Here is a 6281-nt window from a genome sequence, read left to right on the forward strand (position 1 = left end):
CTCCTCTCCATGCCAGGGGCTGCATCCCATCCAGACTGGCCCCGTGCCGAGACCACAGCGAGGGGCAGGTCCCCTCCATATGGTGCCCCTGGCCGGCTCCCAGCGCCGGGGCAGGTGCTCTTGTCGGCACTAGACAAACCCCATTGTCGGGGCCCGGAGAGCTCCCCTCCCCGGGCAGGGGCCCGTGCCAGCCCCGGGCTGATGGCCCAGCCTGGCCGGACACGGCCGCATCCTCCTCTGGGTGCCCTGCAGAGGATGCTCCCCATACAGCCACTGTCCCCCCGCTGTCCCCTCCCGAGCGGCCCGGCTGCCGACAGCCCTGCTGGGTGGCTTTTGTCACCCGGCCGCTGAAGTGCTGATGGTTTTATGCCCAGCACTTAATCATTTCCCCGATTGCCAGCGCCATGTGCTGGGAGCGGTGCTGGCTGTAACCCGGCGAGCCTGAGGCCGCCGCTGCAGCCCGGGGAGCTGATGGCAGAAGCACACCACACGTGGAGTTTAATTATTGGCTTTCTTCCTTAACAGAGTACATTGGCTGACCTTAATGCAATTAATTAGGGCTTAATCAACTTCTGGTGGCTCTGCACAGCACACAGTGATTCCTGCCTTTCCAGGAGGGTTTATAAGAAGTTAAAGCGGTAGAGGGGAGGGTGTGGTGTTGTTTGTGGGTTTTGTGGGGCTGTGCTGATAAGTAAAGTTAGTCAGGAATTGGAGTTGAATTTGTGTCTTCCCGGGCTGGGCTTGTTGTTTGACATGCTAGTAAAGGCAGGGGAGAGGTGAGCTGGACTCAAAAGCTGTGCCTGAAGTGATGCTTCTGCCCAGAAGCGCTTGTGCTGCTTGTTTTTGGCATCACACTGAGCTCAGGGCTGGCTTGTGGTGGGGATGTGGCCGGGTTGTGCATTCAGCTGCTGGTGGTGGGTGGCACTTAGGTTTGCACCCAGAGGGCTGGAGGTGATGTGTGGGGAGCCCTTTTGCCTCCCTGAGCAGCTGCCAGCCTTGGAGACAAGAAGTTGTTGGTCACTGGCTGTTCCTGAGCAAGAGTGAGGCTCCTTCCCCTCCCTGCCCAGCAGCATTTAATAATTAATAGTTCTCATTAATATTACAGAATGCCTCCAGCACCCCTGGCAAGGGCCCTGGGCTCTGCACCCCATGGCTCCTCTTGGCTTGCCTGCTGCATGCCCCAAAAACTTTTGGAGCCTCTAAAAAGGGGCTTAGACACAGATGTCCAGTATAAAGATTTATTTGCAAACCTTGTGTCTCCAAACCAGCAGGCACCTGCTGGCATTTCTGGTGATGGGATGCCTTGTCCTTGGGCTCTTGGCTTCACCTGGGGATGAAGTGACAGCCTTGGCCTTGCAGAAAGCCCCTGACAGGGAAGAGGGCCCTGTGCAAGAGGTGGCCTGGTGTCAGCTGTGGCATGTCCTGCAGCCTACCCTCACATCGTGCATGCTTTGCATCTTCTCTGTGCCACCATCCCATAGCAGTTCCTGTCACACAGTGGCATGTCCCCCTCCCTGCTGCTGTTTCCTTGGGTCCCCATGTCCCTGACTGTGCCACCAAGCCCCCTCGTGCAGGCTGCCCAGTGCTGGGACTGGGATGTGGCAGCAGGAGCTGTGCCAGGCACTGTTGCTGCCTTGTTTGCTTCAGTGCCAATTCATTAATATCAAAAAGCTAATTAGGATTCCACAGCCCTTCCCACCCAGCCCTCTCCTTTGGAGGCTGGAGGATACTTGTCTGCAGGATTTTGCTGCAGCCCTGTGTTCAAAGGACCCAGTTCTGGTGTGTCCCATCCCAGTGGTTTGTGTCCCTCTCTCTGTTCCTGGCTAATCCATGTGGCTAAAGCCCCTCGAAGCCTGGCAAATGGGAAGTGATATTTGCCAATAATCCCTCTGCTCTCCTGGGCAGGCTTCTCATATTACAGGTTTATTAAAAAAAACAAAACCCAGGCAGCAATAACGGTGGCCCCAGGGAGAGCCCAAGCACAGATTGTTCCTGGTCAAACCCCACCTAACAGGAGAGCCCAGGCAGAGGCAGTGCAGGCCCAGCCCCATCTCATGGAGCATCTCCAGACAGAGCCCAGCCCCTCTTGCAAGCAGAGGAGTGAGCCACAATCCTCTTTCTCCCTAGGGAACAAGCAGGATTCCCATGAGTCACAGACTAAATCCAATTTCTCCCCTCTAAAGCTGTGGGATAAACCCTGTTACTGCTCACCAGGGCTCCCCATTCCGGTGCCAGCACCCCCTGGCCTTGGCATCGTCCCCACTGCTGGGCTGGGCAGGAGCAGCTCCTGCACTGGCATCTTGCAGGGACAGGACAGAGCCAGCACCACCTGCCTGGCACCTGCTAGGACAAACACAGACTCTGTTGCTGATTTGTTGCTTTGCTTTGCAAAGCTTTTGAGGAAACTTGCCCAGAATTAGGGATGCTGTTTGCTGTTTCTTCCAGGACAGGGTAGTGCTGTTGCTTCATCCTTTTCCAAAGTCTTGCCTCCTTGAGAAAGGGTTTGTCCCGTGGGAACTTCAAACCACTAAATATGTGTGGCTGAGGGTGTGTTTTTTTGGTTTTTTTCCTGCAAAAAATATCAATTTCCCTGTAAGAAGTATCACTGCAGCTCGAAACATCTCATTGCATGGACTGGGGGTTTCCTTCTGGTTTTAAATCAACATTTCCCCTCAAAATGTCACTCAGGGAAAGCTGCTTTTTTTTACAGCGAAAGTCTGTGATGACATTTTAAGTGGAGAAGAAAATTGCTGCTTCGTTTCAAAATGTCAACTTTGAGTGGGGTGGGCTTAGTTTTTTGTTGTGCTTTTTTTTTTTTTTAATTCCAGTGTTTCCCAGGGGAAAAGCAAAATGGTTTCATTAGACTCAAGTAACTGTTGCCCCCCCCCCCCCATCATCTCCAAAATAAATGTTTAGGGTTTTTTTTTTTTTGTTTTTATTTTAACCTGTTTGCATTTTTGTAGCAGGGAAACTTTTGCCAAGAGAAGTTGTACTCCGGTGGGATGCTGCCTTGGGAAGGGACAACCCTGCTGCATCCAAACCTGAGCCCTCTATGGCAAATTCTCTGCCACCAAACTCCAGTGAGGACCTGTGGGAGACACTCCACTGCTGCCAGCTGGCCTTGGTTGCTGTGGGAAGGATTAATGGCACATCCAGGTTTTGAAGCTCACTTCCTTCTTTCCCTCTGTCTTGTACTCCTGGTTTTATTTCATACATCTCTCCTTGAAAATCGCTTGTTCTAGATTAGGTTAGAGACTGGAGCTATCTTCCTTTTATTTATTAGGGTAATTATACCTAATGATTCACATTCTCGGGGAGAGTAATTGCTCCCAAATACAGCGCTGGCAGTGTTCTTACCCAGCCAGGGTGCAGTGATTCACAAACACATCTTTTCCTACAATTCATCAGCTGATGATCCCACAATTGCTGACTTGGTTTGGAGGCAGTTCAGGAGCGATGGCAGACCCGGCGCTGCCCTCACGGTGCTGGGTTCTCTCCGGTGGTGCGGTCACTTGTGAGTGTCTCCTCCCTGCCACCCTAATGCCCGACACCACTCCCTTCCTGGGTGGGTTTTGCTGGGGATTTTGGGTGGGTCAAGCCCCTTAAGCTGTGGGATTTGTGCTTTTTATTTAGAGTCACAGTGCCTGATCTGGCAAATGCTGTGGCACAGCCTGGCCTAGGGAAAGCCAGGGCTGTCCCCCTCTACAGTGGGAATGACCCCTCCAGCCTCCCAAAACGTGGCAGAGATGTGGTTTGACAGCTCTTGGGGAAGAAAGGTGAGAGACTTGGAAATACTGATGTGGAAAGCCAACCCACCCCCCCCAGTTTTGCATTGAAGAAAGCTTCTGTGTGGATGGATTCCCCCTTCCTTGGGGGTCTGGCAGCCCCCTGCCTGCACTGCCCCAGGGAGGGGACATGTGGAGACCCTTTCCTCAGGACTCCTGCCATCCACCATTCAGCGTGGGCAGGGACATCCCAGAGGGATATGTGGAGAGTCCACCCTGCTGCACAGCTCCAGTCCCTAGAGAAACCCAGGCACTGGGGATGGAGGAAGGCTTCTGGGAGTGTTTGGAAGAGTGTTGATGTTCCCAGTGCTACCCTGTGGCATGGAAAGGCAGCCTGAGGCTTAAAATTCCTCCTGCTGGCTTAAGGGGAGCCCAGGTTGATGGCTCTGGGGTGGCTCAGCCCCTCTGGAGTTGCTTAAGACAACACTCTGGCGCTGGTTGGCTGTGTTCTCCTGGACAAAGAGTTTTTTGGTGCTGTGTGGCAACCAGAGAGTGTATTGTTACTTTGGGGGGGAGGGGGGGTGTTGGATTTTTTTTTTTTTTTTTGTAGTGGGTGGTGGTATGGGATTTTTGTTTGTTTTGTTTGTTTGTTTTTTTCTTTTAGCTAGAAGAACCATCCCTTCTCGGTCTGGCCTGCACTGCATGAGCCTGCACCCACCACCCGTTCTCTCCTGCCCCAGGCACTGCTCCAGCTCTCCCATCCCGCGGATGCCAGAATTGCTGCCGGGGTGTGAGCAGAAAGGCAGGAGGAGAGGAGGTGGCACAAACAGCCCTTTCTGCTGGCCACCACTTGGCTTCATCCCCAGCACTGCTTGGGTGGGCTCCCAGGGGAGCCTGCCCTGGTTGCCACCCCCGAACATGGGGTTGTGCCAGTGCTGCTCTGTGAGCACTCACTGGAGGAACAGCTCCCTGGTTGCCTTCCACCCACGTCCACCCCCTTAGAGGAGGATCCACACTCCTTCATGCTAGTGCCTGGCCCCCTGTCAAGAGCTCCTGCAGGCAGGCAGGAGCTGCTCCTAATGGGCTGCCAGGGGATTTGGGATCTGACAGCTGGGTGCTGACAGCTCCGTGCAACTGCTCGCTCCAGCTGCTGGGCCCTCCTCTCCCTGGTCAGATGGAGAAGGATCCCTGACCTCCACAGGGAGGAGGCTGGCTCCTTTTTCTCCCTTTACCAGTTGTTTGCGATGGTGCTCAAGGGCTGTGGTACCCACTGCCTTGGTGGGGCTGCTAAAGCCTTGGGGGACAATGGTGGTACAAGCAGAGGGTTCCCAGGCTGGAGGAGCTCCTGCAGGGTGATGCTCCCACATGGGCACTGTGAGAGGGGAGCAGGTCCAGGTGTAGCACAGAGCAAGTCTTGTCAAAGCTCCTAGCAGGGAGTTGGGGTGGGAGGCCCTTGGTAGCTGGGAGAGCTGGGAGCAAGTGCTGACACCTCCTGGGGCTCCCTCTGCAGCGGCTCTGGACCTCCCAGGCTTTCTCCTGGCTGACACATCACCTCTCTTCTCTGTTTGATGCAGGGCTCCTGTGTCTCCCCACAGACCCCATACAGGGGCTGGGGGGAATCCTGGGGGCTCCCTGGGGTCCGGCTCTGTGCCAGCGGGGGCCGTGGCAGCCACTGCAGAGGGACTGTCCCGTCGTCCTCCAGCATGGAGCATCTCACAGCCTGCCGTCTTGTATGGCTTTTTATTCCTATGTGATTATACATCCCACTTCATATAGGGATTGAAGCCGTGCAATACGCCGGGATCCTACGGCGGAGAGCAGCCCCTGTGCCACGGGAGCCGGCCTCGGAGGAGCCACCAGAGCTGTCCCCTGGGGTGCTGGAGGAGGATTGCTGGCCTCAGCCTGGACTCCATCCTGTATCCCAGGCTCCCCAGCCCTCTTGGGATGCAGGTGAGGGGTGCCAAACTGCTTTGGGGTGAGGCCAGCACAAGCCCACTCCTTGCATTGCACCCCCTTTCAAGGATGAGCTTGGTTCTGCATCACATCTGCTGTGGAGAGCCCCAGTGACTACACTGGTGGGCTCATCCCTGGGGAATCTGCTGTTTTGGTTTTGTCCTCGACTATCCTGAGAGATGGGTGATAGTCTCTGGCAGCAGCTGGGTGCAGGCACTGCCAGCAGCACAGGGGAGGAGGAAGAGGAAGAAGAGGAAAAAGATGCTGAGGAATGCCCACACAGCAAGGGCTGCCCCAGGCACGATGCTCTTCAAGGTTTCTCAAGAGGCCTCAGCCACTCTTTCAAGGTTTGTGTTATATCTGTCACATTAGTGAAAACATTGAAATCGTGGCTTGTGGTGAAGATGAAAGGCAGCCCCTTCCAATGCCTCCATAAAGGAAGGGCCCCATTAACACCTAGTGAATTATTGGCCATTAATCAGGCTCCGTGCAAAATAAAACCATCCACATTTATCATTATTGGATCCTTAATGAAGTGATAATGGGAATGCTGGGGAGCTGTGATATTAATGTCTTCTAAGAGGCAAGAGCAGAGCCAAGGGC

General features: G+C 54.5%; 1 long non-coding RNA gene across 1 annotated transcript; it reads left to right on the forward strand.

The window, feature by feature from the left end:
* Positions 1–588: 588 nt before the first annotated feature.
* Positions 589–5455, forward strand: LOC111935155 (uncharacterized). Its single transcript, XR_015274801.1, has 5 exons — positions 589–776; positions 2964–3156; positions 3409–3514; positions 3634–3776; positions 4390–5455. It is a non-coding gene; the product is annotated as an uncharacterized LOC111935155 (long non-coding RNA).
* Positions 5456–6281: the final 826 nt, after the last annotated feature.

Source organism: Cyanistes caeruleus, chromosome 11 (genome assembly GCF_971803275.1).
Source record: "Cyanistes caeruleus chromosome 11, bCyaCae1.hap1.1, whole genome shotgun sequence".
NCBI classification, from domain to species: domain Eukaryota; kingdom Metazoa; phylum Chordata; class Aves; order Passeriformes; family Paridae; genus Cyanistes; species Cyanistes caeruleus.